The following is an 18,938-nucleotide window of genomic DNA, read 5'->3' as shown; positions in this document are numbered from 1 at the left end:
ATCACTCACATCAGCTGTTCTGTGTATCACTTATGTTGCACCTTTTGATGATTGTTTTGCCTCGTTACGTGGTGAGTCGAGAGAGGTTTATTTCCGTTATTGTTAAGAGGTTTATGAAGAAAGTCATACTTATGTTACTTGGATCAGTTTTGCATATTGCTTAATTACTACACGACTAACAGTGAGGATGAAAGTCTGTAAGTGCGGTTTCATCAGGTTTAGTCATTATGGATGCTGTGCTATCGGCCCTGATTAAACAGCTTACTTCTGCAGTGACCACTTTGTCGGCTTCCGTTAACAGACAGGCTACAGTTCTGCCGGTCTATCCACCCAGTTGTCTTCTGTCTGATGATTTAGCCGAGGATTGGGAGCTTACAAAAAAAGACTCAGACAACATTTTTTGGTTTTCGATGTGACAGGTTCGAACTTGCGCAAAGCCTCTTGTGGATTCCACATAATGTGTATCAATTACTGTGTAAACTTGCTCCTTTACAAGAACCGGCAGCTCTTACTTTTGATCACATGAGCAATTTATTGTCCAACTACCTTATCAAATGAATGCACGTCACAGCAGCACGAGTTGAATTCTACCAATGTCAAAAAAAATCAAACCAGTCACATGGGGCCTGGGCAGCCAAATTTCACCGCCTTAGCCGTAAGTATCAGTTCATTACTGACGACCATAATGACACTTGTGCAGACCGTATGGTGTGCAACACAATTATCTGCTTAGCTCTGGACAAGAAAGTGTGACAGAAGGCTTTATTATGTGGAAGTTTTGCAAACAGTACAATCTTTTGAAGTTTCCCAGGCAGTGGGTGACCAAAATGAAGCGTGAGACAATGTGGCAGTAGTGTCACAAGATGTGCCCGCTAGGACAACAGACAGCTCGCACAAGGAAGTGACAGTGGTGGTGGTAAACATGCTAGCCCTGCGCCGAGCAGACCAAGGCCGGCCCAAGCAGCTGTGATCGCCACAGTGCCCGCATAAGCGTTCTCCATTTCCATCTTGTCCTTTCTTTTTTGTCCAGCACAAATGTGCAGTGTGCCCTAAGTGCTGGGCTACTTGTAATGCTTGCCAGAAGAACGGCCACAGCGTCTCTGTGTATCGTTTGGCGAAGGTTGCTCAGGATATGGACTTGGATGTACACTGTGTGACTATAATGCTTGTGTCTTATGCCAAGTTGTTTATCAAGTTAAGTGTTTTTGCCAAGTGCTTCAGCTACAGGTCGACAAAGGAGCTGTAGTGACTTAATTGAATTTTCAAACCTACACGAGTTTAGGCACACTACTATCAGTTATAACAAACAGAACATTGCGCTGTTGGGACAATTTACAACATCTCCCTCTTACAAGTCAGGGGTTCATTCCATTACATTTTTGGTGGTTGCTGGTGTCGGTGCTGAGAACTTGTTTTGGATGGATGCATTTCAGGAATTTGGATTTTCTATCACCAATGCAGTTCATCTTGTGTCCAGTCGGGTACCATACTCTCAACTGGAAACACTGGGTGAGGAGTTTTCAGACTTGTTTTCGGAAGGTATAGAACGTGCTTTGAATTTTTCTGCTCATATTTCTTTGAAATAAATGGCTTGGCCTCATTTTTGTCATGTGTGTCCTATTCCTGTCACCCTGAAAGATCAACTGAAAGCAGAATTGGACAGACTTCAATCTCTATGGGTGGTGAAACCTGTTGCGGCTAGTGAATGGCCTTCGCTGGTTGTAAATAAGAAGCCGTTGGGTAAACTTGACCTCTTTGGTGATTTCAGTACTACAGTCAGGTGATTTCAGTACTACAGTCAATGTGCAGTCGTATCCTCTCACATGCCAGGAGGAACTGTTGGTGAAAATATCGAGTGATCAGTACTTTTATAAAATTGATTTGTCTGAAGCATATCTGTAGGTCCTTGTGGAAAAATAGTCTCGGTGAGTTCTGGTTTTGAATACTCTTTTTGGTTGCTATAAATATTGGCGCCTTCCTTTTGGTGTGGCTAGTGCCCCTGCTATTTTCCAATGATTTTTAGAACAACTGACTACACCTGTGTCGCATTGCATTAATTATCTGGATGATATTGTTGTTATGGACTTCTCCATGGCCAATCACTTGAGAAATTCATGCACTCTGTTTTCTGTCTTACAGTCCACAGTCTAGGTGTAACCTCACAAAATCTCAGTTTTTTCAATCTTCTATTGTTTATTCGGAGTTTGAGGTCTCGCTGGATGGGGTTCATCCTCTGCCAGACCACACCTCCACTGTTAAGTCTATGTCTCGCCCCTCATCAACGAAGGAGCTTCAAGCCTTCCCAGGGTGGACAGCCTACTATCATAAAATCCTGCCAGGGGTAGCCACATTGGCCCACCAGTTGCATGCCTTGTTATGCAAGAGTGTAACTTTTGCTGGAGCCCAGACTACGAATGTGTTTTTCAAATGTTGAAATCAAAACTATTCTCAGGGTCCTTGTTTATCTGCATTCCCTATGGACCTGCACTTAGTTTTAGTGACTGACACCTCACAATATGACACTGGCACAGTCCTAGTTCACTGATATGCTGATGGCTCTGAATGACCTGTTGCTTTTGCTTCTAAATCTCTCACGAGAAGATGGCACCCAGTGAAAAGTGCAGTGACACAGTGCTCTCGGATAAAAACAAATTAAACAGTTTGTCATGCAAGAAATGTCAAAAACGTGTAGTGAAAGGAATACTATGTGTTAAGTGCAATTTTTGGATGCGTGAGAAATGTGCAAAAACGTGGCTTAAATTCATGAGTGAAAACTTTAAATGGTCTTGTTTTGATTGCATACATGAAGAAAATGTACGTCTAGCATCGGCTGTTAAAGACGAAAGACAAAATCATAAAAGCGATGCAAACAGAAATTGACACTCTAAAATGTGAAATATTGTCACTTAAGCAAGGAAGTAAGCAACAAAAGAAGGCATGTGAGCTTGCAGGTTATAACTGCAACAAGAGGGATACAGTGAGTGTAAACAACCTAAATGTCGAAAACTAAAGTGCCACTGTTTCACCAAAAACATCGACAGCAGACTCTGAAAAACCACTAGAAAATGCAAATTCAAGAAACAAATACCATTGGAATAGTGTTACTTACAAGAAAAACAAGGAAAGTTGTCATGTTGGCGAAGTCAAAAATGAAAATAATGAATTTCTTATTATTGGCGATTCTATGCTGAAAAACATCAATGTGCCGAATGCAAAGATCGGTGTACGTCCAGGAATCAGAACACGGCAACTAAACAAACATTTAAGTAACATTCAAAACCCAAAAGAAGAATCTCCACAAATTTCTCCAAAAAACTACAAGGGCGTGTTCATTCGCGTAGGAATGAATTCTCTTCACAGCTCCAGTGAAGAAGACCTTATCAATGAAACACAAAACTTAATTTGAACGGCAAGAAGCTTATATAGGATTTCTAAAATTGTTATCAGAGGTATAATATGCAGCATGTCAGTAAGTTATAAATATGTAAACAAGATAAAAAGTATTATCAGGGAGCATTGTAATGACCTTGGAGCAATATTTATAGACCCAAACAAGTTCTTGTGTGACAAATGCCAGGGGATAGATGGCCTTCGTCTAAACAGGCTAGGCTCCAAATTGCTTAGTAAAACATTTACTGATGTATGTCACATCTTAAAAAGTACTAAAAAGGGAAACGAATAAGCAGAGAGAGGGATGCAAAATTACATGTGGGGGAGGGGGGGGGGAACAACCCAAATAATATCAAAACGCTCACCAAACGAAAATCTACCCACAGTAATAAATAAATCTGGAACCATGCATATTATGCATTACAATATAAATGGTCTAAACTCTAACTCCTTGAATAGCACATGTAAAATAGATGAATTGCAATTATTTCTGTCTGAATGCAAATTTGTAACGAACATTGGTTGACGAAAGACACTCCAAAATTTCTAAATAAAATCTAAAACTTCACCATAGCTGCTAGCTACTGCAGACAAAATAAATCACATGGAGGCTCATGTATACTTGTTCATTCTAACATAACTTTTAAAAGAAGGAATGAGTAAAAAATGTATGTCCATATGGGCTCGATCGAAAAAATATATCTCCCATGAAATTTAGAAATATTACAATGAAAGAAATAGAAGACATTAAATTATCACTAAAAAATAAAAATTTAGCGGGTTGGGACGGGATATCTGCGAAAGTAATTAAATCAGTGTACAAAATAGTAAGTCCTCCACTAGCTGAATTAATCAACAAATCATTTGAAGGAGGTTGTTTTCCAGACTCATTAAAATATGCGGAAATAAAACCACTTTTTAGGAAAGGGTCAAGAGAAGATATGGGGAATTATCGTCCTATCTCCCTCCTTCCAGTGCTGTCAAAAATTTTCGAGAAAGTAGCTGCTATCCAAACCCAAAACTTTATTGTATCACAGGGGATCATTTTATGAAATCAGTTTGGCTTCCAGCAAGGGAAAAATACAACAGACGTCATAATTTCATAGAAAAAATTAGCACAGCTCTAGACAAAAACAGTAAAGTAGCCGGAACTTTCTGCAACCTGACAAAGGCTTTTGATTCGGTAAATCATTCCTTGCTAATCCACAAAGTAGAAAAATATGGGATTAAGGGTGCAGTACTTCAATGGATTACTTGTTACTTATCTAATAGAAAACAAAGAACAATCATCTCTTCAAACGGTGTGACTGGAAAACAATAACACAGGGTGTCCCACAAGGTTCGACCTCGGTCCAATTCTCTTTCTATTGTATGTCAACGACTTACCATTAAACATAAATTCACCACCCGTTCTGTTTGCTGATGATACACCTGTCTTGATAGAAAGCGAAGAAACAGAAATGATTCCTGATAGAATCACTGGTACATTAGACAGGCTAGAGTCATGGTTCCAGTTAAATGGTCTGAAGCTTAACATACCAAAAACAAACTTGATTCAATTCAGAACCAAACAGCCAAAAGACCAGGAAATTAGTATAAATCATAAAAGTGAAGAATTAACAGAAGTGCATTCTGCCAAATTTCTAGGTCCACACCTCAATAAGAATTTAAACTGGAACACACATATTGCATACCTGTGCAGCAAACTGGGTAGCTTCGCAATGCCATGCATACATTATCAAGTGCTACTAACATGTCCACTCGCAAAGTAGCATATCTAAGTTACTTTGAATCAGTGATAAGATATGGAATTATTTTTTCGGGGAGCTCCAATAATATATCTCGTGTACTGAAGCTCCAGAAGAAAATTATCAGAAATATGTGCACTACACAGCAAAGAGAATCATGTCGTCCATTATTACAGAAACTAAAAATTTTGACTATCCCCTCCCTATACATATACGAGCTAATGATATTTTTACACAACAAACCAGAATTGTTCATCAAAAACCCATGTGATCATCCATACAGTACAAGGAATAAAGATAATTTTATGCTTCCTGCCCATAGATTGAAATTATATGCTCAGACCCCACAATATATGGGCATGAAAATCTACAACAAGCTTAAAGGCAAAAACATTCTAAACATGGAACTAGGGATACTAAAAAAGAAGTTACATGAAATTCTTATACACAAATGTTATTACTCGTTAGAAGAGTTCATGGAGGATGAACTGATAATTTGAGCAGAATCCAACTGCAAATTAGCATTATATTGTGAAAAAAAATTGTCCATTATCAAGAAAGATATTTACCTATGCTGGAAAACAAGAAAATATAGATACTGCTACACAGACTAAATATAGTTTTAAAAATTAATATTAGATTTTAGTTTGTAATTTTTTACGTGTCTCCTGTACCATAATCACATGATTTGTAAGTGTATGTTATGAGACTAATAAATCACAATTCACTCCAGCCCAGCAGCATTGCTCTCAGGTGGAAAAAGAGGCTCTTGCCATAGTGTACGCTATCCAGAAACATCATGTTTTTTGTATGTCTCCAAGTTTCACCTTATTACTGATCATAAACCCTTGGTTTCCTTGTTTAATCCTCACACTTCCTTGCCTGAACGGCAGCACACTGTCTACAATTATGGGCACTCTTCTTGTCTAATTACAATTACGAAATCCATTTTCTATCTACATCTAAATATGCCAATGTGAATGCCTCGTCCCACGTTCCTGTGGATCCTGATCCCAACTTCGATCATAAAGAATTGCTTTGCTTTCATGTTGACATTGAAATGCAGATCACAGCCGAAGGTTTCCCAATTATGAGCTGACGCTTAGCAGCTGCTGTTGTCATTGAGCTGGTTTACCACCAGGTGGTTAAGTCTTTTCAACAGGACTGGTCAGATAAACTGCTGGGTCTGGCTTCAGATCCCCTGTGCACCTATTTTTCCGTATGGTATCACCTCTCTGTTTTAGACAATGTTTTGCTGTTGTCCACAGAAGACCTCTCTCCCAGAGTACTCATTCTTGCCGCATTATGGCAAAACTGTTCACTAGGAGACATATTTTTTGGGCAGAGGCTGATGGTGAAATTTTCTGTTTTGTTGTGGATTGTGATCACTGTGCCCAACAACAGGCAGGTTCCAGGGCATCTCTGTTCATGCTGGCCTGCTCCATGCCAGCCATGGGAATGCATTTATATAGACTTTGTGGGTCCCTTCTTCAGTTCCTACTGGCTCTTGGTTGTGGATGAATTTTCCATGTTTCCTTACATCCTTCAGCATGTGTCAATGCCGGCTGAGGTCACAATTCATACACTTTTGAGGAAACATCATGATCTCAAGTTGATTCCGTATTTCTAGATTTCTGGAAAGCTTTTGACACCATTCCTCACAAGACACTTCAAATCAAGCTGCGGGCCTATGGGGTATCGTCTCAGTTGTGCGACTGGATTCGTGATTTCCTGTCAGAAAGGTTGCAGTTCGTAGTAATAGATTGCAAATCATCGAGTAAAACTGAAGTGATATCGGGTGTTCCCCAGGGAAGCGTCCTGGGACCTCTGCTGTTCCTGATCTATATAAATGACCTGGGTGACAATCTGAGCAGTTCTCTTAGGTTGTTCGCAGATGATGCTGTAATTTACCGTCTAGTAAGGTCATCTGAAGACCAGTATCAGTTGCAAAGCGATTTAGAAAAGATTGCTGAATGGTGTGGCAGGTGGCAGTTGACGCTAAATAACGAAAAGTGTGAGGTGATCCACATGAGTTCCAAAAGAAATCCATTGGAATTTGATTACTCAATAAATAGTACAATTCTCAAGGCTGTCAATTCAACTAAGTACCTGGGTGTTAAAATTACGAACAACTTCAGTTGGAAAGACCACATAGATAATATTGTGGGGAAGGCGAGCCAAAGGTTGCGTTTCATTGGCAGGACACTTAGAAGATGCAACAAGTCCACTAAAGAGACAGCTTACACTACACTCGTTCGTCCTCTGTTAGAATATTGCTGCGCGGTGTGGGATCCTTTCCAGGTGGGATTGACGGAGGACATCAAAAGGGTGCAAAAAAGGGCAGCTCGTTTTGTATTATCATGTAATAGGGGAGAGAGTGTGGCAGATATGATACGCGAGTTGGGATGGAAGTCATTAAAGCAAAGACGTTTTTCGTCGCGGCGAGATCTATTTACGAAATTTCAGTCACCAACTTTCTCTTCCGAATGCGAAAATATTTTGTTGAGCCCAACCTACATAGGTAGGAATGATCATCAAAATAAAATAAGAGAAATCAGAGCTCAAACAGAAAGGTTTAGGTGTTCGTTTCTCCCACGCGCTGTTCGGGAGTGGAATGGTAGAGAGATAGTATGATTGTGGTTCGACGAACCCTCTGCCAAGCACTTAAATGAGAATTGCAGAGTAATCATGTAGATGTAGATGAGAGGCTGCCTTGTATGTTGGTTTCCAATAATGGGGACCACTTCACTTCATTTCTCTCAACTTTCAATTGTCCTGTTCCCTTCATAGCATTCTCTAGTGGCTAGTGTTGCTGCCTCTGGATCATAGGGTCCGGTTTCGATTCCCGCCCAGGTTGCGGATTTTCTCTGCCCGGGGACTGGGTGTTTGTGTTGTCTTCATCATTTCATCATCATCATAATCATCATTATTCATGACAGTGGCTAAATTGGACTGAGTAAAGAAATTGGACTGTTTGAAAAATTGGGACTTTGTATGGGCACTGATGACCGTGCAGTTGAGCGCTCAAAAAAACCAAACATCAACATCGTCACAGCATTTATCACGTTCCAGCCCCACTATTCCACCCTCATTTAAAACCATGACAGAATTATTAGTGTGTACATTCAAGTCCCAAATGAAAAAGTTTGTTGTGAGTTCTTCGCCAGATAATGCCCTTCTCTGTTTTTTGAGCACCTATCACTTCATGCCTGTGGGGAGTGGAGCCTGGCTGTGATGCTACACGGCCAGCAGCCATGCATGCTCCTCCATCTTCTGTAGTCTGCATTGCATCTGCCACGGTCTGGTTTGCCGACCACTTCACGCCAGCATCGACGTGTGGGTGCAAGGGTTTGGTCGCCGGCCCAAGTGGATACTGATTATTGTTGTTCGCTGCCAGAGACACCATCTTTATGACTTCTGTATGGCTGATGGCCTGGTGGCGGGCCACTTTGATCAGCTGCAACACCACTCACTACCGGAAGCTATTGCTACACGGGTGCAGACCCGTCGCTGAGCCTGTTGTTGCCTTCTGTGGAGGCACCCTTGCCCCATCGACTGCTTTCTCCATGTGTGGCACCCTGGAGTTCCAGCTACCCAGCACTGGACGCCGGTCTGTCTCTGGCCTCAGGTCCATTGGTCTAGCCTGCTGTTCTGGTTGGGGCACCTCCATTGTCCCTTGCAATCATCGCCTCAGTCGTCATCGCTGGTTAATCCAGCCCCGTTTCCTCTATACTCGGACTGCCTGCTGATGATGACACAGAGATGGTGCTGGCACCCTTCTCCCTCGTGCTGTCATCAGGTGCTACATGAGCCCACTGTGCTTGAGTGTGCCCACCTGGCACACCGTCCTGCCCCAGCCACTGGCACCGGCTGCCGCCTCTCTGGATCTGACTGATGTGTCTCTCATTGGGTTGCCAGCATCTCCACCATTGCCTGGGCACCCTCTTTGCATGAGGGAGAGGTGTGGTGCATCCTGCTACTACTGCTTATGAGTGAGAATGAACTGAGTGTAGAGTTGCTGCACGTATTTACTGAAATAAACTGCCAACTGAATCAGCATGGGCAGGAAACTAGAGGCCGCCTGCAGGAAGTGTGCACAAGACACACCGTCTACCAGCAACTTGTGCCTATATACATGCTGAGCATTGCTGACAGAGAGAGAGAGAGAGAGAGAGAGAGAGAGAGAGAGAGAGAGAGTGAGTCAATCTGGAGCTCTGATCTTCCACAGTGAAACATATTCGCTTTTGGTTGACAACAATAAGCAATGGATTATACAGGAAAAAAAGCTCCAGAATCGACTAGTGCCCAAACAGGTTGGACATCAATGAAATTTCCCAACCTCTTGGTAACTATTGTCCATGGAGGAGTTTAGTTTGTAGAGGTCTCACCTCCATAGATCATCACCTCACATGCACTACTGGCCATTAAAATTGCTACACCACGAAGATGACGTGCTACAGCCATTAAATTTAACTGACAGGAAGAAGATGTTGTAATATGCAAATGATTAGCTTTTCAGAGCATTCACACAAGGTTGGTGCTGGTGGCGACACCTACAACATGCTGATATGAGAAAAGTTTCCAAGCGATTTCTCATACACAAACAGCAGTTGACCGGCGTTGCCTGGTGAAATGTTGTGATGCCTCGTGTAAGGAGGAGAAATGCATACCATCACGTTTCCAGCTTTGATAAAGGTCGGATTGTAGCCTATTGCGATTGCGGTTTATCATATCGCGACATTGCTGCTCGCGTTGGTCGAGATCAAATGACTGTTAGCAGAATATGGAATCGGTCGGTTCAGGAGGGTAATAGGGAATGCCGTGCTGGATCCCAACAGCCTCGTATCGCTAGCAGTTGAGATGACAGGCATCTTACCTGCATGGCTGTAACGCATCGTGCAGCCACATCTCGATCCCTGAGTCGACAGATGGGGACGTTTGCAAGACAACAACCACCTGCACGAATAGTTCGACGACGTTTGCAGCAGCATGGACTATCAGCTCGGAAACCATGGCTGCGGTTACCCTTGACGCTGCATCACAGACAGAAGCGCCTGCGATGGTGTACTCAACGACGAAACTGGGTGCACGAATGGCAAAATGTCATTTTTTCGGATGAATTCAGGTTCTGTTTACAGCATCATGATGGTCGCATCCGTGTTTGGCAACATCGCGGTGAATTCATACTGGAAGCGTGTATTCGTCATCACCATACAGGCGTATCACCCGGCGTGATGGTATGCGATGCCATTGGTTACAAATCTCGGTCACCTCTTGTTTGCATTGACGGCACTTTGAACAGTGGACGTTACATTTCAGGTGTGTTACGGCCCGTGGCTCTACCCTTCATTCGATCCCTGCGAAACCCTACATTTCAGCAGGATAATGCACGACCGCATGTTACAGGTCCTGTACAGGCCTTTCTGGGTACAGAAAATGTTCGACTGCTGCCCTGGCCAGCACATTCTCCAGATCTCTCACCAATTGAAAACATCTGGTCAATGGTGGCCGAGCAACTGGCTCGTCACAATAAGTCAGTCACTACTCTTGATGAACTGTGGTATGGTGTTGAAGCTGCATGGGCAGCTATACCTGTACACGCCATCCAAGCTCTGTTTGACCCAATGCCCAGGCGTATCAAGGCTGTTATAACGGCCAGAGGTGGTAGTTCTGGGTACTGATTTCTCAGGATCTATGCACCCAAATTGCGCGAAAATGTAATCACATGTCAGTTCTAGTATAATATATTTGTCCAATGAATAGCCGTTTATCATCTGCATTTCTTCTTGGTGTAGCAATTTTAATGGTCAGTAGTGTAGTTTCTCTAAATTTGGTGCCTATGCTAGAAGCTAGTACCTCTGTACAGTGACACGGAATGGCTACAGTATATTGGGGAGTGATCTTGTCCAGGCTACAGTAATAGGCTTTATTCCACATGTCAACTACAATCTTCTGCACCTGCCTGTTGTGATGGTTAACGTCTTGCAGCTTAACAATTGCTGAACACTCATCTTCTCTTTCTGAACACCATATATGTCCAGGGCATCCCAGCTGAAACATACTGGAGTGCTGCCCTCCATCGTCCAAATGTTTGTTCTTCCGCGGAACATTATACTTTGCAGAGGAGTTGGATGCACCTGCGTTGATCAGATGTTAGATTGTTGTTTGACAGCTGTGGCATAAGCTCCAATTGGTTAAGTCAGTTCTTCATGACGCATTCGAATGGTGGCAGCGATTAGTGCAAAGATCAATATACATCTTCTTAAACTTTTTCTGTTACCTCCTAAAGAATAGGGTCAAAATTTAAGTCTGCTACATCTTAGAGACGCAAGGTCATGGTGGTCTTCCACAACTGCCATAGGCACAACATTTAGAAGACAGTCATATCTCTTTCAATCGACTCTATTCTGTTGCATTTTCTTAATCTGCTCTCACCACTTGGTGAATTCCTCTGTTGCTCTGATATCCTTTACTAGAAGAGGTTGGTATAAGTCTTTTGGAATTCATTTAATCTGTCATATTCAGATTCACAATGTGGCATAGGGTAAAAATATTCACAGTGTGGCATAGTGTCAAAATATTTGGTATGAAAGACTGTGTCATTTCCAAATGACACTGGGCCCTGTTCTCCAATTGTTCTTCTGTTAAGCCAACTTACTGCTGGTTGGCACCAAATATTTTCTCCAGTTTGGCCTGGAATTTGTTCCAAGTACTGAGCTTCTCTTTGTTGTTGTTGAACCACTGCTGGGCTGTGCTGTCCAAGTAGAAGCGTATGTTTGCCAGACACATTACAGAACTGTATTTGGCAACTTGGTCAAATCCTTTCAGCCATATTGTAGGATGCGGACCAGAGTCTCTGGAAAACTCTGATAGATGTCTGATGTGCAGCTTACTTACTGCTGTTTTGGAATATATTGGTCTCCCGAATATGGAGATCTTGGGAATGATGTACCACTTGTATTCTGGTTTCTGCCCATGTAGGTGACGGCTTTTACGTTGCCTAATTGGAGCCACAGTGTCGTAGATGTTCTGAAGCAACAAGTGCTTCCATAAAACAATGACACAGCATAACCACAATGAAGTCAAAATCCAAAAGCAGAGTCATAAGTGAAATACAACACTTAACACTGAAAGCACATTTATTACAGACACCAGCATACAGTTAGAACAGAACTGTCTCCTGGATGGAGAATGTTATTATTTACACAACCTTCAAGTAATCCAGAAAATGAATACATTACAAACATAAGATATTTTGAGAACATTCTAGGAAAAAAAATACTAAATAACAAATATTTTCTGATGATTGGACTTGAACTGATGACATTAACAGCTACTCCATATTGCATCCAGCAAAACCCCCAGCAATATTTAAACAGAAAATGCTATCAAAGAAAGTGATGATTGATTGAGGAGAAGTATTATATTTCACATTTCAGTTCTCTGAAATGTATATTTGTTGCCAACTGAATGTTTAATTGCAGCTCAACCTGTAAAAAAAAAAAAAATGTTTTGCAGCAATGTTTGCAGCTACAATGAAACAGAAAAACAGCAATCGATGGCTTGTCAGTTATACACCATGATCTAACAGAGGGTTAGTAATGTTTCCGATAATGAGTCCCGTCAAAAGAAAATGTATGGAATATTATCTGTGATTTCGCAAATGTCTGTCTGTATTCTTGTTGGGATTACACAGTTTGTATCAGATTGTAAAACCTGAATAGATCCAGTAACATTCTTTTCCTGGGGAATCTGTTAAAAAGTTGATGTAAGTCTTTAGAAAAAGTAAACTTGAGGAATTTCTTAAGAGCAGAGCTTATAACACTTTAAAATTTAATGGGTCTATGAGATTATAATTACAAATCTTCCCCAATAGTTAAAACAGTCCTTGACAGCCCTCACATAGTTTATTCAGTGTAGAGTTTTCATAGTTCAACAATCTTGAATGAAAGTGCAATCTCTGATTTCCAAAGACATTCTTTAATACAAATCTGTTATAAAAAATGGCTGCTATACTTATTTACAATATAACTGATGATGTGAGACAAACAATATCAAATACTATTTACAATACATCTTTTTTATGTGTCATAGTTTGTTGATACAAGCTCACACCACCATCTCACCCTGCATTCTCGAGATACTAAACTAAGTCCTGCCATTAAGGCAACATTTCTTCATCAGTGATACCTCATATCTTGTTGTATATTTAAAAAAAGATCTAGCCCTCATGTAAATCACCACAACAATCTGACTTTATGTGGATGAACATTTAAAGGTTTAACCAAGCACCAGATCCCAATTCTATGTATGTGCAGATCATGCCTAGAATGACTTTATTGATACTCTCATCCAGGACCATCAAAATGTGTGCTCTCTAAGCTGTCATTGGTGTACTCATACGTCCTTTATCAACTCACACTAATATGAAAATGACACCGACTATCCACTAGCCTCTTGTCAGTTACTTTTAACATTCATTACAAAACTGTTTTGTTGTCTTCTCTTCTTAATGGCTTTAGTACTAACTGGCAGCCCCCACTTCTCCACGCATTCCCTCTGCACTGTGTCAAGATCCTATCTAACTACCTCTAACTGTGCCTCAACAGGCAAAAGTGAGCACTCACAAAGAAATTTAATATGAGAAAAAACAAAATGAAAATGGTCTTCTTCTGTATTTTAACAATAATAATGATCAAAACCTATTAGAAGAAATGTACGAAAAGTATCAAAATTAATTAAAACAGTTACCAGCTACCAGTGACATTATAAAAAAAAAAAAAGAGGTTATAGCTTTGGATCATGTAACTTTATGAGGGTGAAAAATTCAGAATTTAATTTGGGATTAGTTTTGATGAAATTAAGTCACCTTTTCAGTTCTCTGCAGACCTGGAAAAGGTTTTCCAATCATGAAATATGGATAGAGAAGGTAACAAATTAATGTGTGTTATTCAAAAATATTCCGTTTCTCAGTTACATTATGTTATTTGCTTCTACTTCAGTTCTATTCCAATGGAGACGGGGGGGGGGGGGGGGGGGGGGGGGGGGGGGGGGGAACAAAGGAGAACTTGATAGAACAAGAATGAGAATAGGGCTGAAGATGAAGAAAAGCAAGAGTAAAACATTTTATTAGCAGACAGAAATGATAGCACTGTAGATTAACAATTATATCATTGAACCATCTGATGAATTCATATCTAAAGACACTGAAAATGTATAACGAATGGACAATAAAAGAATAATAGAAGAGCTTAATGGCTTGGAGCTCATTTAGAAATGTGAGTTGCCACGTCCAATTAGAATCTGCAATGCACTTGGAATGGAAAATCTTTAACAAGAATGTGATGTTAGATCTTCTCTGCAGCAGTGAAACATCAGCTTCAAATATGCACAAGGAGCTGAAAATTGAGTGTTTCCCAATAGAAAGAAGCATACTGAGAATAATGAAAAGGGAGTGGATGTTGGACTACATTTGTATGTAAATTAAAAGTTGAGGATGTCATAGTGATTGCTATTAAATTTAAATGGACAGAGCAGTAAGCCACACTGATCAAAAATGAACTAAGAAATCCTCTTTTTAATTTCTCATGATAAGAAATGACTAAGACATTTACTTAATTAACATAATCGGAAATGGGGTGAGCATACTTGAATGCAAAGCAGTTGAAAACTGTAATACACACAAAAACCAGAAAAAGTCATTAATACATCAGTGCATGAAAAATTTTGAATGTTGTTGGGCACAAAACAGAAGACAAACACTCTAAATTACTGTAGCAAATAAAGACTGAAAGTAGTTTGCCACTAGGGAAACTTTACCAATGTGCACTTTAAAAATTTACATTTTTCATTTCTGTTGGTCAACTGAAAATGTAACCACCAGAATAGTGACTATACTGCAGTCATAAAGAAATAGTCAAGTTCACAATCTGCCTCATCTTCAGCAAATAAATGTTGTAATTCCTTTTTAATGAGTCCAAATTATTAACTACAAAGGCTATGAGCTAACATATTTAATTTATGTTATGTTTGTGAACTGACCACAAATTGTTCTTATTGATGCTCTTACGGCTACAAATGTCCTCTGGAAATGCGAAGATTCACCCTGCAATATGGTGCCACTGGGCATAATAAAATCAAAATACACTGAGCAAGCTAACTTTTATGTTCAAATGTCAGAAAAACCACAAAATGTTCTGATGACAAAAACAGCAACTCTCAATAACTCTATAAAACATTAAATTTACAATTTAAAAACTTTTTCTGTCGATCTTATAAAAAATATCTGCCTTTCTGAATTACTTCACCATATTTTAATAATGAAATATACCTTTTACATGACCTTCTGCGTATAAAACAGTATAACTATATTTTTAAATAGTTATGTGAAAATCTGACGAAACTTTCAATGGAACACTGCAGAAAAACAAGCTGAATTTCCAAAAGTTCATCAATTTTCTGCTTATTTATCTACTCATTTATTTTTGTTTCATTTTCATTCTCTCTCTCTCTCTCTCTCTCTCTCTCTCTCTCTCTCTCTCTCTCTCTCTCTCTCCCCCCCCCCCCCCCCCCCCCTTCCTAGTCTTTATGGGCATTATTATTTCCACTTCTCATTTTCTCTTCATTTTGTAATGCGTATTTCTTTTGAACTCTTTCATTTCTGTTATCTCTGAAGTGAAGCTAGCACAGTAATTATCCTTGTATTACCTTTGACCTCCCTACTCTCTCCAAAATCTTTTGTTTCATCTTTGCCTACCCATCATTGTCAAAGATGGTTGGTCCACCTACACCTAGGACTCGACTGAGCCCTCTCCTGCATTTCCAAGGTTTCCAAACCTTTCCCTTCAGAAGGTATGTATAGTTATGAAAACTATTTATTTTTATTTATTTCTTTTTCGTCCAGGAATTATCTCACAATAATGTAGGAGTTTTCATCATAATATAATGAAAATAAATACCTCAAAATATACAAACCCACAGAATACATAAGTATGTTTATAGTGACTAGGATAGGGGTCAGCTGTGCCCTTGTTGAAGTAAACATCATAGCATTAGCCTGAAATTATTTAGGAAACCCACAGAAAAAGCATATCATGATGGCCTGATGCAGAAAACCCTATCCTCTTGAATATGAAGTCAGTGTCCTAACAACTGTAGTGCTTCATTTGGTTGGTCACTAATGTAAAATGTTAGTTTGATCTTATACAGTTTACACCATGTAAGTTATTTTATAAGACACCAATTATCACTTCACATACTGTGGACAGCCACTGGTGACTCCTGGACAACAAAGATGTAGCTATGCCACTTGCACTCCCTACAAATGTTTCTATCAGCAGTACTATGAATTTCATCTCTTGCAAGTCAGTTTTTCTGTCTCTCTGTAATTTTTACAGTTTTTGTTTATGAAATATTCCCTAGAAAAATCTCCCTCTAAGGTGTGAGATTTAGTAAAACAATTCAAATGACATCTCAGCAATGAAATAATGAAACAATCTACACAACATGTTATGAATATTGTCTTACTAAATGAGGCCAAAAGAGTTATATACCAGCTGAAGTTGCATTCATCATAAGTAACACAAATTACATAGTGAGGTTAAAACTAATTCTTAGATTTATTATATTATAATAATAATAATTGTCATCATCGACATCATCATCATCATCATCATCACCATCACCACCACCACCACCACCACCACCACCACCACCACCAATTATTGGTCTGCCTAAGAATCACACAATGTGAAACCCCACAAGAACAGTGAAATAATATCATAAGCATTGTGGGTAAAACTCCTATTTTAAATTACGAGGTCTGTTCAAAAAATTCTGGAACATTCACAATTTTGCACCAATGAGGTGCTGGAGCAACATGCAGTTGGCATCCCTGCGCATCCCTGTGTTGAACGCGTTAACTACCGGAAGTTTCATTGTTGTATGTCTGTTAGTTATTGTTCAGTTCTGTATTGAGTAGAACATTGTGCCACACAGTTTGCGAATTTCAAGTGGCAGAGTTAGAGGAGCAATGCGTCTGCATTAAATTCTATGTGAAACTCAAGAAAACATTTACAGACACAGACTAAATGATGCGGGATGCCTATGGTGATGAGTGTTTAAACTGTAATTGGTGTTACGGATGATTCACATTGTTTAAAAATGGCTGGATGGAAGTTAAAGATGACCCTCATTCAGGACGTCCTTCAACATCTACCAATGACGCTCATGTCAATATCGTCAACAAAACTGTGTGTGTCTATTGAAGACAGACTGTCTGAGAGATTGCAGAACAATGTAACATTTCAGTTGGAGCATGTCATGAAATCCAGACACAGCATCTTGGAATGCATTGTGTTGCCACCAAGTTCATCCCATGGCTCATGAGTCAAGACCAGAAAGACCTTCGCCTTGGAATCTCTGATGAGCTTTTGGATTGCACAAATGAAAATGAGATGTTTCTTAAGGGGTTCATAACTGATGATGAGACATGGGTCTAGGGTTATGATGCTGAGACCAAGGTTCAAGTAACACAATTGGTCGGGAAACATTCTCAAAGTTCAAAGAAAGCTCATCAGGTCAGGTTAAACGGCAAAGCCATGTTGGGATAGTGCTCTTTGACTTTGAAGGATTATTCATCATGAATTCATGCCACAGCGACAAACTGTTAATTGATGGTACTATTGGGACACGTTGAGATGTCTGCAAGAAAATGTGAGAAGGAAACAGCCTGAAAGCTGGCAAGACAATTCATGGCTCCTGCATCACTATAACGCATCCACACACTCATTCCTGTTGGTGTGTGACTGTTGTACAAAAACCGAAATCATTGTGTTGCCTCATCCTCCATACTCTCCAGACCTGGCCCCACAGATTGTTTTTTACTTCCAAAGTTGAAAACCCTGTTAAAAGGACAAAGATTTGCAATTACAGATGAGACAAAAGAAAATTTGCAGATGGTTCTGCACACAATCCAGCAAGAGGTGTACCAAGACCGCTTCTAGAAGTGGAATTGGTGTATCAATTGTGGAGGAGAGTATTTCAAAGGAGACCATGCACAATGAGTAAAAGGTAAGAGTAAAAAAAAAATTGTGGACCAAGTTTTGGAATTTTCTCAACAGACCTCATACATACACAATTGTAAAGAATTTTGGCATTACAAATATGTAACCAGGGGATTTGAAAATATTCACAAAAAATGAATAGGACAGAGGTAAAAAAGACAACATTTTAAAAAGTTATACACCACAAGCCATCATCTCATGTATTATCCATTTCAAGTTATATTCCACCTTGCTGAACAAGTAAAATGATTTTGAGTACACTTCTGTCCACAATCCAGTATCTTCTACTCCATCACACCCATATATACCAGACAAATGATTCACAATCAGATCTTTTCTTACTTCCACTTTTCCAATAATACCACCATCACAAGGACCTCGCCCATAATAAGGCAGTCATTACTTTTTCTTCTAATTTTTTCACCACAGGTTCTCTGAAGAAAAGCTCTCACTTCATTTCTTTTCATCATTTCCTTCAATTTTAACCTCAATATTTGATTCAACAGCCTCCAACAGCTCATTATTATGAGTATTCAGGAATACAGGATGTATCATAATTAATGGCATAAACACATAACAGTTGAAAGTACACAATACTAGAAGCAAAGAAGTCTCAGTAGACATACGTACACAAGTGAACCATTTGCGAGATAGCTGTGACTTTGTGGTTAGCAGCCACCACTGACTTAGGTCTGTGTAAACATCATCCCATAAGGAAAAGGTAACAATACCGTAC

General features: G+C 39.9%; 1 protein-coding gene across 4 annotated transcripts in view; it reads right to left on the bottom strand.

Annotated features, from left to right (window-relative positions):
* The window catches only part of LOC124721140 (transcriptional adapter 1-like), a 180,325-nt gene that overhangs the window by 124,718 nt on the left and 36,669 nt on the right, over positions 1-18,938 (bottom strand). The window lies entirely within an intron of this gene.

Source organism: Schistocerca piceifrons, chromosome X (genome assembly GCF_021461385.2).
Source record: "Schistocerca piceifrons isolate TAMUIC-IGC-003096 chromosome X, iqSchPice1.1, whole genome shotgun sequence".
Lineage (NCBI taxonomy): Eukaryota > Metazoa > Arthropoda > Insecta > Orthoptera > Acrididae > Schistocerca > Schistocerca piceifrons.
The sequence above is the reverse complement of the archived record's forward strand: the minus strand, read 5'-3'. Positions and strand labels throughout refer to the sequence as shown.